Here is a 22,475-nt window from a genome sequence, read left to right as displayed (position 1 = left end):
TATTCATGCTGATTCCCTCTCCGTTTCCATTCACTCAGTACTCTGGTGATATATTCAGTCAGCCAAACAGATTCTTCATTGTGAAAAATGCCAGATGTTTTAATAAAACAATGTTAATCTCCCAGGATAAACTAGCAACAGCTAGATAGCAAAATGTCTATGAATGTTTCATGTATTTTTGGTATTTTGGTATTTTAATCTTTGTGTCATGATCGTGTCTGGTGGGGATAGACAAAATGATCACACACACAATGGCACACGCACGGGCCGGTGTTGCAATGAGGTCCTGCTCTCTCTGCCGAGGCCAGGACTGATCTGTCTGGGTAACTGGCCAATCTACTCCCCCCTGACCCACATGCACAAGTGGTGCAGCGGCCTGTTGATGTTGAAAGCTGAAACCTGAACTAAAGACCTTGGTTGAAAAGCTGACAGTGTTTTCATATACTTGTATTTTATTTTGAATCATGCGGTTCTGTTGGGCTACATTTCTGTGAGCGCTGCTGTCTGTCCCGGGATCCTGCCAGATTCCATATAGGGGGAGAGACGCGAAAGCCCAGCTAGCCTAGCTCGCTCGGCGGTCTAAAATGGAGCCGCTATTGAACAAATCCAACGTTGCAGGAGCTGTATTTACTTTGCTTTGTTCCGGGACAATGTGGACCGTGTTGACTTTCAATGTAGCAACTGCTTGCTTGCGGAGGACTACAGGAGCAAAGTAGCTACTCTTAGCAAGCAAGTAGCAAACCTACATAACCTACTGGGGAACCCACGCCCACCTACTTTTTCTTTTTCTTCCACCCCAGTAGCCGGACCCCACTCTGGTCTGGTAGAAGTTTCGCCGCCGTGTTGGCTCTCCACAGCCGGCTGGCCGGTGCTAGGCAGGGTTCCATCCCCGAAGGGGTCTCCGCCTTCCCTGGAGAATGGAGCTGATCTCGACCCAAACAACCAGCCATGGAGGTATGTCCCTCGCCGTGGAAGTCGAAGAAGGCACCCGCCAGCAACGGGGGTCTCCATGGAGACGTTGAGCCCGGAACTGACAAAGACCAGAAACAGCTTTGCCGCCCTGGAACCAGAGGTTCTGGTGCCTTCGTTCGTGGTGGCTTCCCAATCAACATCGGATCCGGAGGTACCTGCGTCTTCGTCCTTGGCACTGTCTCTCTCTCTGGTGGCTTCTACCTCAGGTTCAGATCCTCGGAGCTCCCACCCACATCAGACTGCCTGCCGTGAGGCTGCCTGAGAGACTGGCCCATTCAACATCACCAGCTGTCATCATAGGCAGCTTTTTGGTCATAAACATCTCGGTCCCCAAGGCAAAAACCCTGTGCTACCCAGGAACAACAGTACAGGACATAACAAGGCTGCTTCTGACTGTTCTACCACAGATGCCAGGAGCTGACACCGTCGTAGTCCATGTGGGAGGGATAGAGGGATAGATTGGGAGGGATAGATCGGAACATTTGAAAATGGATTTTAAAAAACTTATTTTAGCATTAAAAGACTCCAAAAAACGGCTAATAATTTCAGGTCCAGTACCATCGTTGGGCCGCGGGTGTGAAAGATTCAGCAGACTGACTACTGGATTTACACATCTGGCTAAAAGACTACTATAGCTCTGCTGGAGTCACTTTAACACCTTCTGGAAACAGAAGATACTCTACAGGAATGACGGAGTCCATCCATATCTTCTTGGCTCCTGGACTCTGTCCACACATTTCAAGGCTGCGTTGAAACAATGACTGGTAAATGATCCAATACCAGCTCAGTTAATCCCTACCATTTTGACAATGAGTCGTCATTATGCTGCATCAAATGTACATGATCTTAGGGACATTGGCAGACACAATGTAAGTACTTTAATTAATGTACCCCTAATTGCACCAAATACATCTGTTTATCCTACAGCTATTGTAAGCAGTAATCATGAGCCCCTATAAACCAGAGTTACACTGTTAGCACTGAGGCGTGTGCAGAAGTAGGAAGACCACTTTATGCAGCTCACCCTGCACTATCAGCGCCAATGTAAATAACATGAGTAAGTCTACATTTGATAATCTTCCCAGTAAAGCCTTCAAAATAATCAAGCAACCCAGAAAAGTGTTAAAAATAGCCCATATATTAACATATGTAGCCTAAGAAACAAGGTCCATGAAGTCAATAATTGCTTGTAACAGATGACATTCATATTCTGACTATCTCTGAAACTCACTTAGATAATACCTTTGATAATACAGTGGTAGCAATACATGGTTATAACATCTACCGAAAATACAGAAATGCCAACAGACGCAGTGTTGCGGTCTATATTCAGAACCACATTCCTGTAAAGCTTAGAAATGATCTAATGTTAAATACTGTTGAAGTAATATGGCTACAGGTTCATCTGCCACACCTAAAGCCCATTCTTGTGGGAAGCTGTTATAAGCACATCAGGTGCTAACAGTAAGTATCTGGATAACATGTGTGAAATGCTTGATAATGTATGTGATATCAATAGAGAAGTATATTTTCTGGGTGATTTAAAAATTGACTGGCTCTCATCACGCTGCCCACTCAGGAAACAACGTCAAACTGTAACCAGTGCCTGCAACATGGATCAGGTTGTCAGTCAACCTACCAGGGTAGTTACAAACAGCACTGGAATGTATTGTATTGATTTACTAATGCTGCAGATATTTGCTTTAAAGCAGTATCCAAATCCATAGGACGTAGTGATCACAAAATAATAGCCATTTCTAGGAAAACCAAAGTTCCCATGGCTGGGCCTATTATAGTGTATAAGAGGTCATACATGAAGTTTTGTAGTGATTCATATGTTGATGATGTAAAGAATATTTGCTGGTCTGTGGTGTGTAATGAGGAGCAACCAGACACTGCACTTGACACATTTATGAAACTACTTATTCCAGTTACTAATAAACACGCACCCAATAAGAAAATTACTGTAAAAACTGTTAAATCCCCTTGGATTGATGAGGAATTAAATAATTGTATGGTTGAGAGGGACGAGGTAAAAGGTATGGTAATTAAGTCTGGCAGCCCAACTGATTGGCAAATGTACTGCAAATTAAGAAATCATGTGACTATACTAAATAAAAAGAAACTACACTATCAAACAAAGATAAATTATGTAAAGAATGATAGTAGAAAGCTTTAGGGCACCTTAAATGAAATTTTGGGGAAAAAAGCCAACTCGGCTCCTTCATTCATTGAATCAGATGGCTCATTCATCACAAATCCCACTGATATTACAAACTACTTTAATGACATTTTCATTGGCAAGATAAGCAAACTTAGGGATGACATGCCAGCAACAAAAGGTGACACTACACATCCAAGTATATTGGACCAAATTATGAAAAACAAGAATTTTACTTTTGAATTCCATAAAGTCAGTGTGAAAGAGGTGAAAAAAATATTGTTGTCTATCAACAATGACAAGCCACCAGGGTCTGACAATCTGGATGGAAAATTACTGAGGATAATAGCGGACAATATTGCAACATCTTCAATTTAAGCCTACTAGGGAGCGTGTGCCCTCAGGCCTGGAGGGAAGCCAAAGTCATTCCGCTACCCAAGAATAGTAAAGCCCCCTTTACTGGCTCAAATAGCCAACAAATCAGCCTGTTACCAACACTGAGTAAAGTTTTGGAAAAAAATGGTGTTTGACGAGATACAATGCTATTTACAGTAAAATAAAATTGGCGACAGTATTTCATGCTTATAGGAAAGGATACTCAACAAGCACAGCACTTACACAAATGACTGATCATTGGCTTAAAGAAATTGATGATAAAATGATTGTGGGGGCTGTCTTGTTAGACTTCAGTGCAGCTTTTGACATTATTGATCATAGTCTGCTGCTGGAAAAGCGTATGTGTTATGGCTTTACACTTCCTGCTATAATGTGGATAAAGAGTTACTTGTCTAACAGAACACAGAGGGTGTTCTTTAATGGAAGCCTCTCAAATATAATCCAGTTAAAATCATGAATTCCCCAGGGTAGCTGTTTAGGCCCCTTGCTTTTTTCAATTTATAATAACATGCCACTGACTTTGAGTAAAGCCAGTATTTCTATGTATGCAGATGACTCAACACTATACACGTCAGCTACTACAGCGACTGAAATGACTGCAACACTCAACAAAAAACTGCAGTTAGTTTCAGAGTGGGTGGCAAGGAATAAGTTAGCTCTAAATATTTCTAAAACTAAAAGCATTTTATTTGGAACAAAACACTCACTAAACCATAAACCTCAAACAAATCTTGTAATAAATAATGTGAAAATTGAGCAAGTTGAGACGACTAAACTGATTGGAGTAACACTAGATTGTAAACTGTCATGGTCAAAACATATTGATGCAGTAGTAGCTAAGATGGGGAGAAGTCTGTCCATAATAAAGCAATGCTCTGCCTTCTTAACAACACTATTAACAAGGCAGGTCCTACAGGCCCTAGTTTTGTCGCACCTGGACTACTGTTCAGTCCTGGCTCAAAGTAGAGGAGAGATTGACTTATTAGTATTGACTTATTGGTATTTACATGTTGAATGCACCGAGCTGTCTCTCTAAACTACTGGCACACAGCTCGGACACCCATGCATACCCCACAAGACATGCCACAAGAGGTCTCTTCACAATCCCCAAGTCCAGAACAGACTATAGGAGGAGCACAGTACTACATAGAACCATGACTACATGGAACTCTATTCCACATCAAGGAACTGACACAAGCAGGAAAATTAGATTTCAAAAACAGATTAAAAAAAGCTTATGGAACAGCGGGGACTGTGAAGCAACACAAACATTAGCACAGACACATGCATCCACACACACACACATATACGATAACATACGCACTATACATACACATGGATTTAGTACTGTAGATATGTGGTAGTGGTGGAGTAGGGGCCTGAGGGCACACAGTGTGTTGTGAAATCTGTGAATGTATTGTAATGTTTTAAAATTGTATAAACTGTCTTAATTGCTGGACCCCAGGAAGAGTAGTTGCTGCTTGAAGAGTAGCTGCAATGGGGATCTGTAATAAATACAAATACAACTGGCCGTGATTGGGAGTCCCAAAGGGAGGCGCACAATTTGCCCAGAGTCGTCCGGGTTAGGGTTTAGGGTTTGGCTGGGGTAGGCCTTCATTGTAAGAATAATTTGTTCTTAACTGAATCGCCTCGTTAAATAAAGAATAAATCAAATGAAAAATGCACACAGACAGATACACCACGCACACATTCACTTGCCAATCCAAACTAGGGGAGATGTTCTACAGTGGGCTGGCAATGGGTTAAACAGGAATTGTTCTCAGGCCCAGTGAGGGCTGGCTGACTGTTCTGTCACCCCGTAGAGGGGACTCCTGTTCTGCCTAGAAGTGTTCAGCCATCACCTGCAGGAGAGAGACAGGCTTTATCTTTAATACATATGGAGGAGAAACATCAAGCCTGGAGAAGGCCTCTTTAGAAACACTATGGAATCAAGACACTTTAGTCAGTTACCCCCACCCACATAATGATCCGCACCCATGCACCTGCACACACACATACACACACACACACAATGCACATCTTACAATTCACTGATCTATACTTAGCACTTCTTAGAAGTGTACATCTTACAATGTACATCTTACAATTTACTGATCTATACTTAGCACTTCTTAGCACTTAGCACTTCTTAGAAGTGCTAAGTATAGATCAGTAAATTGTAAGATGTGTGTGTGTGTGTGTGTGTGTGCAGGTGCATGGGTGCAGATCATTATGTGTGTGGGGGTAACACCCTGGGGATTGAACCTGGGTTGTCTGCAACATCAAGACCAAATTAGAACTTTGAACACAGGTCTAGGTGTCTCTGTGAGTCCTCATGCCTCAAACAAGCAGATAGACATCAATAGTGTAATCCAGGTCACGGCACCGATGTAACTAAGGTGTCAAACAACATCCACTAGTTTGTAAGTTTGCTCGTTCAGTGACACATCTCTGCTGCTTGTGCATTTGTATGTATGTAAGACACGGAGGATTTACATCGGCGTAGTTCATAGCATCTGTACACCCACATACCATCGAGAGTGTAATGTGCATCCCTGTCTGGAAAGAACACTACATTTGTTTCGTTTGCAAATGTTGATGACAACAGCTCTGTTTGCTTCACAGCGCAATTGAATTGTGCCCCGGCTGTACAGAAAAACACTTTACTTGAAGCACCATTTGATGTGTTCTATTGCCTTTTCCTAATGCCAGAGCTGGAATAGAGCATTATAAACTGTAAGAAAGTATTAATGTGATGATGTAGATGATATTCACAATATCAAAGCCTTCGTTAAAACGCTATAGATGGCTGCATCTACAATGTTAAAATAGAAAGACTCAAACCACCATCATTCTGCAGTGAAACCATGAAAAGCAGCAGGCCTAAGCTGAGCTCTGGTGTTTGGAGGATGTTTGAGTGTAAACCCAATAGAAGTGTTCTGATACACTGAACGGATTTCAAAACAGAATGCAAGTCATCTGACACACCCAAAGTGGTTCTTCAATGTAAATATTGGTGTTTTTAAGAGTCTTGTGAATACCATTGTGGGTGTTTCAGTGCATGTAAATGGAAGCATCAAAACACAAAAAGCATATGTTGGCAGACTGTGTCTCTCATATAATCAAATGGTTTTGAAATGCCAATGATTTATAGCGTAAATATTGATTGATGATTTTCAGACAATATTTGAATTAAGATTTTAAAGAAAACTGGAAATGAGTACATTTCCTAGGGCACTAATTATTGGCTACAGTCGCCAGGCCCATTGTAACATAATTTATAATCTCACAATCTAAATGTTTAGGGGTATTTAAATTATAGCAGGGGTAACATGAGGAAACATGTATAAAGTGCATCTTCATGTGAGAAGGTAGATGTGAACCCGGGTCTCCTGCTTATCAAAACACTTCTGTAGTCCACTCAGCCAGTCTGCAGGACTAAGGATGAGACAGAGAGAAGGTTGGAGATGCAACAGCTGCCTTGGAATGAGATCAATTTGGTTGATAGTTCTGATGGGTCAGGAGGCTGAGGGTCAAGGACCTGAATGATCTGTAGTGGAAAGTAACAGGTTAAAAAGAGAGACCGTGTTACTTGAAGCAGTAGTGTTTCTAGAGGGTGAAGGGAGGGAACCAGAATAATGATGTGTCGGAGTTTAAAGTTGTGATGTTGTTTGATGTGAACACAGGGCGGCATTTACATCCTATCTGATTAACCAATGACGTAAATAGGTGAAGTAAAACTAGCCCAGTTCATTAGAAATGTTAAACTGCTAACATTCTGTGCTAGCCATGCTCAGCAGGGGAAGATTCTGATAATGGAAACTCAAGAAGAAGAAAATCAAAAGCCATGTCCCTGGAGCTTAAGCCGAGTTGAGGGAAGACATTTCTGGGGCCCCACTAGCTATGTCCATAGATGATATTATAGAAAATGTAAAGGGAGGCAGAGTGATTGAGGCCAAAAGGTTGATCAACAGGAAAGAGGGTTAAATAAATGAAAGCTTATCAGTGTTAATGAGGTTTGAGGTTTTGCCTAAAAAGTACAGATTTCCTGAATGATCTGTGGTGGAAAGTAGATTTCCTTAGTTTCAATGTCCCAGAATGTGTCCCATCCCCATTTTAAATGACAGAGAATGGGACATGTAGCTGCTCAGTGTAAAGAAAAGAAAATATGTGCCAAGTGTGGAGGGGAACATGATTATGGTGAATGTGGAAGCAATGTGAAGGCTAAGTGTTGGTGGGGGAGAACACAGTACAGCATTTGTTGGATGACAGGTACAGAGAGAGGCCCTGAGATATACAGTCAATCATGATGAATCATATGCAGAGGCTGTAAGACAGATTGGTGGAACTACTAGGCAGACTGATAGAGCTACTATGGCTGCTCCAATAGTAAGTTAGTCAGAACTGGTGCTTCTACTAATACTGACATGCTTTCGCTGCCTGTTCAAACATTTTGCTCACAAAAAAATGTGCCGTGTCAAAAGACACTGATAGTAAAAAATATTGACTTCATAGTTTTCATAGGAAAGATTATGAACACGACTCAGAGTTCGGAAAGCAGAAATGCCAGGTTGAAGATTATTGAGGATAAGGCAACAGATTAATTAGGGGTACAGTGTCCCATCTTCCCAGGCTGCTGGCCTGGAGTAGAATCAGATGGGGCCAGAGTAGTGGAATAGTGGTGTGGTTTTAACGGGTGCAGGGTTACTTGGTTAGGGCAATTTCTTCAAAGTGTAATGAATTCATACTACAGAATAGTAGGCTGATACACAGCCAATACTGATGGCGGCATGCACCTATAACATTTGTTTACAGACCGCCATAATACCAACGAAGAAGAAGGAGACAGGTGAGAACACACTAAACGCTCAGGTGAAACTCTCCAAAACAATCCAAGAAAGTATGCATCAATGACAATATGACTATGAAATGTTATTACATTGAAGAAGCAAACAGAAAAGGAATTCACTCAACATGAACATTTGTTTTGCGTAGCATTTCGGCTGCTAATGGTCGCTGTATGGTTATGCTTGGTGCATTGATCAGTTTTCTCAATGCTACATGTAGTTGTTAATTGACAATGTCATTGTTGGCACCTTTCACACACTTGTTTATTCATGCAAATTAAGGCATGTCTTTATGCTTTTATGCAAATTAAGGCATATTTTTTTGTTAATACTGCTGGTTTATTTGCCTACTAGCTTTATATATTGTTCAAAGCTCCACCACATGCTATATGCTACACTAAATAGCCACTGCTAATTTAGCCTGCTTTAGCTCTGGCTTACCACGCCACATGTTTTATTGCATCCAACTATTCATACCCCTTGACTTATTCCACATGTTGTTGTGTTACAGCCTGAATTCAAAATGTATTAAATAAGTCTCATCCATCTATACACAATAACCCATAATGACAAAGTGAAAACATGTTTTTAGAAATTGCTGCACATTTTTTGAAAATGAAATACATAAGTATTCAGACCCTTTGCTATGACACTCCAAACTGAGTAGAAACTAGACCATGAAGTCTGCTGAGATAGAATTGTGATATATCTGGGGAAGGGTGTAAAACTATTTCTAGAGTGATGAAAGTTTCCAAAAACTCAGTGGTCTCCATCATTAGGAAATGTAAAAAATGTGAAACTACCCAGACTCTGCCTAGAGCTGGCCCTCCTACCAAAGTGAGCAACCGGACAAGAAGGACCTCGGTCAGGGAGGTGACCAAGAACTTGATTACCACTCTGACAGATCAACAGAGTTCCTTGGCTGAGATGGGAGAACCTGCCAGAAGGACAACCGTCTCAACAGCACTTCACCAATCTGGGCTTTATGGGAGTGGCCAGACGGAAACCACTCCTGAGAAAAAGGCACATGACAGCACACCTAGAATTCTCAAAAATGGCTTTGAAAGAATGAGAGCATTTGACAAAAATATCCTGTTGTCTGATGAGTCAAAAATGTGACTAATTGGCCTGAATGCAAAGCAGTATGTCTGGAGAAAACCAGACGCAGCTCATCAGTCGTCTACCACCATCCCTACCATGAAGCATGACCATCATGCTATGGGGATGCTTTTTAGTGGCAGAGATTGGGAGACTAATAGAGGGAATAATGAATGGAGCCAAATACAGGCAAATTCTTGAGAACCTGCTTCAAAGTACAAATGATCTTTGACTGGGGAGGCGAGGATTTACATACCAACGGGACAATGACCCCAAGCATACAGCCAAAGCCATGCTGGAATGGCTTCAGAACAAGAAGATGAAAGTCCTTGAGTGGCCCAGCCAAAGCTCAGACTTGAATCCCATTGAAAATCTCTGGTAAGACTTGAAGACTGCTGTTCATCATCTAACTTAACTGAGCTTGAGGAAATCTGCAAGGAAGATTGGGAGAAAATCCCCAAATCCAAATTCACAAAGCTGATACAGACATCCCCAGGACGACTCAAAGCTGATACAGACATCCCCAGGATGACTCAAAGCTGATACAGACATCCCCAGGACGACTCAAAGCTGATACAGACATCCCCAGGATGACTCAAAGCTGATACAGACATCCCCAGGACGACTCAAAGCTGATACAGACATCCCCAGGACGACTCAAAGCTGATACAGACATCCCCAGGACGACTCAAAGCTGATACAGACATCCCCAGGACGACTCAAAGCTGATAGACATCCCCAGGACGACTCAAAGCTGATAGACATCCCCAGGACGACTCAAAGCTGTAAATGCAGCTAAAAGTGCTTCTATAAAGTATTGACTCAGGGGTGTGAATACTTAAATTCATGTTATATTTCTGTATTTCATTTTCAATAAATGTGCAAAAGAAAACCTTTTCTGAAGGCTCTGTATATGCATATTGCTATTGATATGTTTAAAAAATGTATATTTCTATTGCAATTTATTAATATTAAGGCAGTTAATAACTGAATTATGCATTCATGTACTATCTTTATGGCTTGCTATTATTTGCTATTTCTGTCTCCCTGCAGAAAAATATACACAGTCAAAAGTTTGGACAAACCTACCTACTATTTTTACTATTTTCTACATTGTAGAACAATAGTGAAGACATCAAAACTATGAAATAACACATATGGAATCATGTAGTAAACAAAAAAGTGTAAAACAAATCTAAATATATTTTAGATTTGAGATTCTTGGCATACTCTCAATCACACTCTTGGTATACTCTCAACCAGCTTCACCTTCAATGCTTTTCCAACAGTCTTGAAGGAGTTCCCACATATGCTGAGCACCTGTTGGCTGTTTTCCTGTCACTCTGCTGTCCAACTCATCCCAAACCATCCCAATTGGGTTCAGGTCATCTGATGCAGCACTCCATCACTCTCCTTATTGGTCAAATAGCCCTTACACAGCCTGGATGTGTGTTGGGTCATTGTCCTGTTAAAAAACAGGACAAGCGCAAATCAGATGGGATGGCGTATCGCTGCAGAATGCTGTGGTAGCCATGCTGGTTAAGTGTGCCTTGAATTCTAAATAAATCACAGACAGTGTCACCAGCAAAGCACCCCCACACCATCACACCTCCTCCTCCATGCTTCACAGTGGGAACCATATATGAGGAGACCATCCGTTCACATACTCTGCATCTCACAAAGACACAGCGGTTGGAACCAAAAATCTCACATTTCATTTCTCGTGTTTCTTGGCCCAAGCAAGTCTCTTCTTATTATTAGTGTCGTTTAGTTGTGGTTTCTTTGCAGGAATTCCACCATGAAGGCCTGATTCACGCAGTCTCCTCTGAACAGTTGATGTTGACATGTGTCTGTCACTTGAACTCTGTGTAGAATTGATTTGGGCAGCAATTTCTGAGGCTGGTAACTCTAATGAACTTATCCTCTGCAGCAGAGGTAACTGTGGGTCTTCCTTTCCTGTGGCCGCCCTCGTGAGAGCCAGTTTCATCCCAGCGCTTGATGGTTTTTGTGACTGCACTTTAAGAAACTTTAGAAGTTTTTGAAATGTTCCGGATTGACTGACCATCATGTCTGAAAGTTATGAGGGTCTGTCGTTTCTCTTTGCTTATTTGAGCTGTTCTTGCAATAATATGGACTTAGTCTTTTACCAAATAGGGCTATCTTCTGTATACCACCCCTACCTTGTCACAACACAACTTATTGGCTAAAACACATTAAAAAGGAAAGAAATTCCACAAATTAACTTTTAACTAGGCACACCTGTTAATTGAAATGCATTCCAGGTGACTGCCTCATGAAGCTAGTTGAGAGAATGCAAAGTGTGCAAAGCTGTCATCAAGGCAAAGCGTGGCTACTTTGAAGAATCTCAAAAGTAAAATATACTTTGACTTGTTTAACACTTTTTTGATTACTATATGATTCCATAAGTGTTATTTCACAGTTTTATTGTCTTCACTATTATTCTACAATGTAGAAAATAGTAAAAATAAAGAAAAACCCTTGAATGAGTAGGTGTGTCCAAACTTTTGACTCGTACTGTATACACAGTGCAAATGAAAATATTTAGACCCCTTGACTTTTTCTCAATTTTGTTACATTTTTTTTATTTTTTTTTATTTCACCTTTATTTAACCAGGTAGGCCAGTTGAGAACAAGTTCTCATTTGCAACTGCGACCTGGCCAAGATAAAGCATAGCAGTGTGAGCAGACAACACAGAGTTACACATGGAATAAACAATTAACAAGTCAATAACACAGTAGAAAACAAAGGGGGGAGTCTATATACAATGTGTGCAAAAGGCATGAGGAGGTAGGCGAATAATTACAATTTTGCAGATTAACACTGGAGTGATAAATGATCAGATGGTCATGTACAGGTAGAGATATTGGTGTGCAAAAGAGCAAGTAAATAAATAAAAACAGTATGGGGATGAGGTAGGTGAAAATGGGTGGGCTATTTACCAATAGACTATGTACAGCAGCAATTGGTTAGCTGCTCAGATAGCTGATGTTTGAAGTTGGTGAGGGAGATAAAAGTCTCCAACTTCAGCGATTTTTGCAATTCGTTCCAGTCACAGGCAGCAGAGTACTGGAACGAAAGGCGGCCAAATGAGGTGTTGGCTTTAGGGATGATCAGTGAGATGCACCTGCTGGAGCGCGTGCTACGGATGGGTGTTGCCATCGTGACCAGTGAGCTGAGATAAGGCAGAGCTTTACCTAGCATGGACTTGTAGATGACCTGGAGCCAGTGGGTCTGGCGACGAATATGTAACGAGGGCCAGCCGACCAGAGCATACAGGTCGCAGTGGTGGGTGGTATAAGGTGCTTTAGTGACAAAATGGATGGCACTGTGATAGACTGCATCCAGTTTGCTGAGTAGAGTGTTGGAAGCCATTTTGTAGATGACATCGCCGAAGTCGAGGATCGGAAGGATAGTCAGTTTTACTAGGGTAAGCTTGGCGGCGTGAGTGAAGGAGGCTTTGTTGCGGAATAGAAAGCCGACTCTTGATTTGATTTTCGATTGGAGATGTTTGATATGAGTCTGGAAGGAGAGTTTGCAGTCTAGCCAGACACCTAGGTACTTATAGATGTCCACATATTCAAGGTCGGAACCATCCAGGGTGGTGATGCTAGTCGGGCATGCGGGTGCAGGCAGCGATCGGTTGAAAAGCATGCATTTGGTTTTACTAGCGTTTAAGAGCAGTTGGAGGCCACGGAAGGAGTGTTGTATGGCATTGAAGCTTGTTTGGAGGTTAGATAGCACAGTGTCCAATGACGGGCCGAAAGTATACATTAGAGCCTTATTCTAAAATGTATTCAATAGTTTTTTTCCCCTCATCTACACACAATACCCAATAATGACAAAGCCTAAACAGGCTTATAGATTTTTTTGCAAATGTATTAAAAATAAAAAACAGATACCTTATTTACATGTAAGTATTCAGACACTTTGCTATGAGACTCGAAATTGAACTCAGGTGCATCCTGTTTCCAAATATCATCCTTGAGATGTTCCTACAACTTCATTGGATTCCACCTGTGGTAAATTCAATTTATTGGACATGATTTGGAAAGGCACACACCTGTCTATTTAAGGTCCCACAGTTGACAGTGCATGTCAGAGCAAAAACCAAGCCACGAGGTCGAAGGAATTGTCCATAGAGCTCCGATACAGGATTGTGTCGAGGCACAGATCTGGGGAAGGGTACCAAAACATTTCTGCAGCATTGAAGGCCCCTAAGAACACAGTAGCCACCATCATTCTTAAATGGAAGAAGTTTGGAACCACCAACACTCTTCCTAGAGCTGGCCACCCAGACAAACTGAGCAATCGGGGGAGGAGGGCCTTAGTCAGGGAGTTGACTAAGAACCAGATGGTCACTGACAGAACTCCAGAGTTCCTCTGTGGAGATGGGAGAACCTTCCAGAAGGACAAACATCTCTGCAGTACTCCACCAATACAGCTTTTATGATAGAGTGGCCAGACAGAAGCCACTACTCAGTAAAAGGCACATGACAGCCACTTGGAGTCTGCCAAAAGGCCCCTAAAGGACTCTCAAACCATGAGAACAAGATTCTCTTGCCTGATGAAACCAAGATTTAATTATTTCGCCTGAATGCCAAGTGCCACGTCTGGAGGAAACCTGGCACCATCCCTACAGTAAAGCATGGTGGTGGCAGCATCATGCTGTGGATATTTTTTGCAGCGGCGGGGACTGGGAGACTAGTCAGGATTGAGGGAAAGATGAACGGAGCAAAGTACAGGGAGATCCTTGATTAAAAAAAACTTCTACAGAGAGCTCAGGACCTCAGACTGGGGCGAGGATCACCTACCAACAGGACAATGATCCTAAGCACACAGCCAAGACAATGCAGGAGTGGCTATAGGACAAGTCTCTGAATGTCTTTGAGTGGCCCAGCTCGAGTCCAGACTAGAACCTGATCGAACATCTCTGGATAGACCTGAAAATAGCTGTGCAGCGATGCTCCCCATCCAACCTGACAGAACTTGAGAGGATCTGCTGAGAAGAATGGGAGAAACTCCCCAAATACAGGTGTGCCAAGCTTGTAGCGTCATACCCAAGAAGATTTGAGGCTGTAATAGCTGCCAAAGGCTCTTCAACCAAAGTACTGAGTAAAGGGTCTGAATACTTACTGTATGTAAATGTAATATTTCATTTTTTAAAATATATATACACACACACACACACACATACATTTGCAAAAATAAACAGTTTTTGCTTTGTTGTTATGGGGTATTGTGTAGATTGATAAGGGGGGAAAAATACAATCCAAGGCTGTAACTTAAAATGTGGAAAAAGTCAAGGGGTCTGAATACTTTCCGAATGCACTGTATCAAGACTATAACTGTAAGGGCACAAGGTAGAGACCCAAATGCAGACATTAAAAGGGGTAGGCAAAAGGGAGGTCGGGGACTGGCAAGAGTTCATAAACCAGGTCAGAGTCCAAACAGTACCAGTGGATAGATAGGCTTGAGGTCACAACAGGCAGGGGTTCAGTGAACAGGTCCGAGTCCAAACGGTACAAGGGGATAGGCAGGCTCGAGGTCAGGACAGGCAGAGAGGTCAGGCAGGCTCGAGGTCAGAGCAGGCAGAGTGGTCAGGCAGGCTCGAGGTCAGGACAGGCAGAGAGGTCAGGCAGGCTCGAGGTCAGAGCAGGCAGAGTGGTCAGGCAGGCTCGAGGTCAGGACAGGCAGAGAGGTCAGGCAGGCTCGAGGTCAGAGCAGGCAGAGTGGTCAGGCAGGCTCGAGGTCAGGACAGGCAGAGAGGTCAGGCAGGCTCGAGGTCAGAGCAGGCAGAGTGGTCAGGCAGGCTCGAGGTCAGAGCAGGCAGAGTGATCAGGCAGGCTCGAGGTCAGAGCAGGCAGAGTGGTCAGGCAGGCTCGAGGTCAGAGCAGGCAGAGTGGTCAGGCAGGCTCGAGGTCAGAGCAGGCAGAGTGATCAGGCAGGCTCGAGGTCAGAGCAGGCAGAGTGGTCAGGCAGGCTCGAGGTCAGAGCAGGCAGAGTGATCAGGCAGGCTCGAGGTCAGAGCAGGCAGAGTGGTCAGGCAGGCTCGAGGTCAGAGCAGGCAGAGTGGTCAGGCAGGCTCGAGGTCAGAGCAGGCAGAGTGATCAGGCAGGCTCGAGGTCAGAGCAGGCAGAGTGGTCAGGCAGGCTCGAGGTCAGAGCAGGCAGAGTGATCAGGCAGGCTCGAGGTCAGAGCAGGCAGAGTGGTCAGGCAGGCTCGAGGTCAGAGCAGGCAGAGTGGTCAGGCAGGCTCGAGGTCAGAGCAGGCAGAGTGGTCAGGCAGGCTCGAGGTCAGAGCAGGCAGAGTGATCAGGCAGGCTCGAGGTCAGAGCAGGCAGAGTGGTCAGGCAGGCTCGAGGTCAGAGCAGGCAGAGTGATCAGGCAGGCTCGAGGTCAGAGCAGGCAGAGTGGTCAGGCAGGCTCGAGGTCAGAGCAGGCAGAGTGATCAGGCAGGCTCGAGGTCAGAGCAGGCAGAGTGGCAGGCAGGCTCGAGGTCAGAGCAGGCAGAGTGGTCAGGCAGGCTCGAGGTCAGAGCAGGCAGAGTGATCAGGCAGGCTCGAGGTCAGAGCAGGCAGAGTGGTCAGGCAGGCTCGAGGTCAGAGCAGGCAGAGTGGTCAGGCAGGCTCGAGGTCAGAGCAGGCAGAGTGGTCAGGCAGGCTCGAGGTCAGAGCAGGCAGAGTGGTCAGGCAGGCTCGAGGTCAGAGCAGGCAGAGTGGTCAGGCAGGCTCGAGGTCAGAGCAGGCAGAGTGGTCAGGCAGGCTCGAGGTCAGAGCAGGCAGAGTGGTCAGGCAGGCTCGAGGTCAGAGCAGGCAGAGTGGTCAGGCAGGCCCGAGGTCAGAGCAGGCAGAGTGGTCAGGCAGGCTCGAGGTCAGAGCAGGCAGAGTGGTCAGGCAGGCCCGAGGTCAGAGCAGGCAGAGTGGTCAGGCAGGCTCGAGGTCAGAGCAAAAATCACATCCAACACTTATCAAGAAAACAGCCTATCATACTTTTAAAACTCACCTCACTGTGATGATACATTTGAAGAAAGAGCTTCAACAGCGAGTTGAAACAGTGTAAAATATGTTTGTTGTTTCAAAGCCTAATACAACGAAATGGACAGTGCTTTCTAAGGTGATGATTAATTTCAATTCCCCCATATGCATATTAGCGCTTATGCATATGCATAGGCTTATGAGCCCAAGCCCCCCACCAAAGAAAACATAATTAAAATGTTGATTGTGTCGTTATACAATACGAATCCTACCACATATTATGCATGAAAAAAAACATCAAACATAACTGATTTAAAATGTATTTGATACATAGTTGGTATAGTCTGTGAGTGTGGACTGTATTATTATGCTTACTGGATGAACTGGTTACCTTACGCTCCAAAATGTCTATCCATGAGTCTGGGAGAGAATGTATAGCCCTAGGCAATGCTGCTGGTTCATTGATTGTGCAGGGCGGCTTACAGTTGGCCTACAATTAGTGAATTTGTATTTGATTTTGATTAGCCTAGTAACATTACCTTTAGCTATACAGCATATCTCACCACCATGCGTTTCCATCTCCTCACTCCTGTATTCCTTTCTCAAGCGCGCAGACGGGCTGTCAACAGTTTAGTGAAATTTGTTTAGTTGTGAAAACATGTTACTATCGATGTTCCCGAACGGATTTCACTTGGTTTTCCAAATTAAGCACTTGCTAGCTGCAGGATCAAGGTTGGAGAGCCCATGGCATACAGAGTTTGGGCGGAATATCCCCTGTCCTGCAGCGAAAAAATGCTCCTCAAACAGTGGTTGATGCGTGGAGTGAAACAAGGGTTCTTATATTTATTTCTCAGCTGCTAATATTAAGCACATGCTCCGCTATAAAACCGAAGTCGCCTACAAAACTGACTGGCGGGAAAGCACGCGGCCTCCATTTACTATTCGAGTACATACAGATGACATGTCCTTTGTCCCCTGCCCATTTGATAATGGGACATTCTAAATCGAAACAAATTGTACATACTAGTAAAGGCAAGCAGTAGCGGTGCGTGCGTAAAATCACTGGGGAAGCCAAAAAGCCACATTATGTGATGTGTGATGTGATGTGATGTGATAGTTGCGTTGTTTGCTCAATAACCTGTTAATTAATATGTTTGCAACGGTGATATATAGGCCTAAAGGCCGAGACAATAAGAAGTCACAGTGGCAGAATACATTCAACCACACATATATTTTATAAAAAACACCCACTGAAGACAAGATTACATTGAGAATAGTCTGATGGGTGAAAATATGATCACTTGATGAGAGAACAGCTGCGCAGCCTGAGGCAAGGAACAGAGCAAGTATTTTTGCTACTTTCTCAAATCATCAATACCCTATGGTCTCTTCATGCAGCCCATGTCTGTTCTGATTTCTAAGACATTCTAAGGTTTGTATCATTCACAACTAAGGTTGACAAATAACTAAATCTAGCATATAGGACTTGTTTAAAATAATAACTTTTACGCTCAACATAGCCACTTCACATGCGCACTCGCTGGTTAAATTATATTCTTCTTACTATAAAATTAAATAATGGCACAGGACTATATGTGTCACGCCCTGACCTTAGAGAGCCTTTTTATTTCTCTATTTGGTTAGGTCAGGGTGTTATTTGGGTGGGCATTCTAGTTTTCTATTTCTTTGTTGGCCGGTAGGGTTCCCAATCAGAGGCAGCTGTCTATCGTTGTCTCTGATTGGGAATCATACTTAGGCAGCCTGTTTTCCACACTAGTTTGTGGGATCTTGTCTTTGCATAGTTGCTGTTTAGCGCTACAGAGCTTTACGTTCGTTTATATTTTGTGGTTCATTTAATAAAGTAAGATGAACACTTTCCACGCTGCGCTTTGGTCTCACTCATTCAACGACAGACGTAACACTATGACATGGAGCATAGCCATATAACTAACATACAGTAGGCCAACTCATATTCTGTTCTTCTTCATTACATTTCGTCATATCATAATGTTTCTTTAGACCTGACTAAAAGATATAATGGATTTATTTTGATGGTGTATATTAATTACATTTCTTTTTTGTACTTTTTAATGTAGATGTTCCACGCATCAGCATCAGCAGTTTATATGTGTGGAGGCCTGGAGATGCTCAACATGTTTATATTAAATAACGGCCAATTAGCATGAGACCAGCAGTCTTTTGCATGAAAATAACCGGCTGACAATATTTCATGACCGCCACAGCCCTAAATATGATAAAGACCTTACAGATCTTTGAAGTGTCTTCATCAGTATAAAAATGTGAAAGACCTGTTAATGTTTTGTTGTCATTTGATAATTTGCAAAGAAAAGATAAAGCCCTTGAAACTTAAAAATCATGTCTTGATAAAGAAATGTTGTAGTTATTTTACGGTATTAATTTAAAAAAATATTTTCTCACATCCTTTGTTATAGCATAAGTGTACATTTGACCATTTAAAGTTACCAATGAGAAGTTTATCAGCACACCATATAGGAGCAGGGAATATACAAAAAGAGGGATTCCCATTTACAGTATTTAAACTAGAGGTCGACCGATTAATCGGAATGGCCTATTAATTAGGGCCGTTTTCAAGTTTTCATAACAATCGGAAATCGGTATTTTTGGGCGCCGATTTGTTTTATTTTTTATAACTATATTTAACTAGGAAAGTCAGTTAGAAACACATTCTTATTTTCAATGACGGCCTAGGAACGGTGGGTTAACTGCCTTGTTCAGGGGCAGAACGACAGATTTTCACCTTGTCAGCTCGGGGGATCCAATCTTGCAACGTCACAGATAACTAGTCCAACACAATAACGACCTGCCTCTCTCTCATTGCACTCCACAAGGAGACTGCCTGTTACACGAAAGCAGTAAGCCAAGGTAAGTTGCTAGCTAGCATTAAACTTATCTTGTAAAAAACAATCAATCATAATCACTAGTTAACTACACATGGTTGATGATATTACTAGATATTATCTAGCGTGTCCTGCGTTGCATATAATCTGACTGAGCATACAAGTATCTAAGTATCTGACTGAGCGGTGGTAGGCAGAAACAGACGCGTAAACATTCATTCAAACAGCACTTTCGTGTGTTTTGCCAGCAGCTCTTCGTTGTGCATCAAGCATTGCACTGTTTATGTCTTCAAGCCTATCAACTCCCAAGATGAGGCTGGTGTAACCGAAGTGAAATGGCTAGCTAGTTAGCGCGCGCTAATAGCGTTTGAAACGTCACTCGCTCTGAGCCTTGCAGTGGTTGTTTCCCTTGCTCTGCATGGGTAACGCTGCTTCGATGGTGGCTGTTGTTGTTGTGTTGCTGGTTCGAGCCCAGGGAGGAGCGATGAGAGGAACGGAAGCTATACTGTTACACTGGCAATACTAAAGTGCCTATAAGAACATCCAATAGTCAAAGGTTAATGAAATAGAAATGGTATAGAGGGAAATAGTCCTATAATTCCTATAATAAGTACAACCTAAAACTTCTTACCTGGGAATATTGAAGACTCATGTTAAAAGGAACCACCAGCTTTCATATGTTCTCATGTTCTGAGCAAGGAACTGAAACGTTAGCTTTCTTACATAGCACATATTGCACTTTTACTTTTTTCTCCAACACTTTGTTTTTGCATTATTTAAACCAAATTGAATATGTTTCATTATTTACTTGAGGCTAAATTGATTTTATTTATGTATTATATTAAGTTAAAATAAGTGTTCAATAATCGGTATCGTCGTTGAAAAATCATAATTTAAACTCCAGAAGAAGGGATCTATACAGTATTTAAACTCTAGAAGAAGGGATCTATACAGTATTTAAACTCTAGAAGAAGGGATCTATACAGTATTTAAACTCTAGAAGGGATCTATACAGTATTTAAACTCTAGAAGGGATCTATACAGTATTTAAACTCCAGAAGAAGGGATCTATACAGTATTTAAACTCCAAAAGAAGGGATCTAATTAGGCACTACACAGGATTCTTATTTAGATCAGTGATACTATCAAGAGCAGTGTGTGGTTTCCCTTTTCCTTCATCAGGTTCTACATGGCACCTTTATTCTTAGACTGTAGTGTTTAGGAGTTTTAGCGAGAGAAGAAACAACACCAAAAGAGAAGGTATCTAATTATGCACAAAACAGGACTCACCATAATAGTGTTTTCAACCTTTTCCTCTTGCAAGGTGTTACACAACTCTTGATTAAGTGGTGTTACAATACACCATGTCATGCCTCAGAACACCTTAGGTTGAATGTTTCAGTGCACCTTAAATCTGTCTCATAACCCCTTACACACACGTGCTTCAAAACTCCAGGTTTCCTCTCTTTAAAGTTGGTGTCAGTGCAGTTGCCACTAGTTTGTGTTACAAAACACTGCATTTTAACAGTGTATATAGTGTTATTAACATTCATATCATAACACAACCTAAGCAGGTTCTTCACACACACACATACACACACACACACACACACACTGAGACAGCATGAATGTGAATGGCTGGGAATCCATTTTCTCCTCCAGTTGATGACTATAAATATGTAGAATTTGTCCACTCTGTTCTGAAAGGGAGACCCAGTCCACCCTCCACACCCTCTTCAACCCTGTCTAATAAACACAGCATCATCTCTTCAGGATCAAGATGTGCACAAATGGGGATGGGCTGAATCAAACCCGGACAGATTGATAGGGTCATGACTTTTATCATAACATCCTGATCTGCACCGTTCTCCGCTGCTGTCCATCACACCAACCGTGTGCTTCAGAATTGACAGGATCACCACTAACCGGGGCATCTATCTATCTATTCGTAAATAATCTGCAAATTGTTAAATAGCCTACGACACCTGTTCAGAACTTCAACGCGCAATTCCCAAAGGACATAAACAAGGTCCTCACATCGCTGACCCATTGGCTACAGTCCTTTACTGAGTATGAATTATTGATCAGACAGGTGGAAAATACGGCCCCTCTGGCGTCTCTCGACGTGGTATGTCACATCACTGACAGAACGCAAAAAAGTGATGAAAGTGTAGACCACCAATTAAACCGTTTTCAACCGGTAAAATATTATTCCTAATTATACTCACTCAGCCTCGCAGGTGAACCGGAGGAGCGATGTTGCCCGGCATTCCGGTCTCTCTCTCTCTCTCTCTCTGGAAGCTCTTCAAATGAGTTCTCTTGGGACAGCGCACGCCTTGGCTTTTGCAAGCATTCTCTGCAAAGATCCGCCCTCCTCACTCACTCACAACCATCCCTCAATTTTCTGCGATATAAAACGTGAAATCAGCATAGCACTGTGCAAAACTGTAGTTTTCCGTTTCTGGAGCAGAAGTAGCGGCTTCTGTTTCTATTTTAGAAGATGCTTCTCGCGCTACCAGGGGCTCATCTCTCGGTTTCCTTTCCTGTCCATCTGTGCTCGCGATTGCTCTGGACCATGTGATGGAGGCAGGAGGTAGGAGGCAGGCGCCCTACCCATTCCCTGACGCGACCTCCTCCACATAGCTCCCCCCAATGGACAGCCTAAGAAATAATAAAAAGAGGTCTAAATAAATAATATTGAGGATATGGGGACACGCACAGTATTTCTTGCGAGATGATAATGATCTAAATATAAATAATTCATAATAATAACCTCTGTATTTATTCCTCATCAAAGTCTAGAATATTCTCATTGTAAAACATTGGAGCCATGCCACATAAGAGAGGCCACTGCTGCCTGGGCTATATAATACATACATAGTGCATGAGCTTGGGTCTAAGTAAGGAAACTATTCATTCACATTGCATGTAGCCCACAGCAAGTTTCTGGTAGCTTCCCTTTTTCCATTTATACTGGGCCTTTATGGGGAATGTCCAGTGTGAGAGAAGGAGTGAGTGAAAAAGAGAGGGGGGGAGACCGAGAGAGAGGGAGGAAGAGACAGAGAGACAGAGAGAGAGAGAGTAGCTCTGTTAAACCAGATATCTAACAGAACAGAGTAGGGAGAGT

The 22,475-nt window shown here is 42.8% G+C and overlaps 1 protein-coding gene across 2 annotated transcripts in view; it reads right to left on the bottom strand.

The window, feature by feature from the left end:
* LOC112223411 overlaps positions 1–21,904 on the bottom strand; it is a 98,215-nt gene extending 76,311 nt beyond the window's left edge. For both annotated transcript variants that reach the window (XM_042304064.1, XM_024386416.2), the window contains exon 1: positions 21,577–21,904. The gene's annotated coding sequence lies outside the window, so the exon portion shown is untranslated. The remainder of the gene's footprint in view (positions 1–21,576) is intronic.
* Between the last annotated feature and the right edge of the window lie 571 nt (positions 21,905–22,475).

Source organism: Oncorhynchus tshawytscha, linkage group LG22 (genome assembly GCF_018296145.1).
Source record: "Oncorhynchus tshawytscha isolate Ot180627B linkage group LG22, Otsh_v2.0, whole genome shotgun sequence".
NCBI classification, from domain to species: Eukaryota; Metazoa; Chordata; class Actinopteri; order Salmoniformes; family Salmonidae; genus Oncorhynchus; species Oncorhynchus tshawytscha.
The sequence above is the reverse complement of the archived record's forward strand: the minus strand, read 5'-3'. Positions and strand labels throughout refer to the sequence as shown.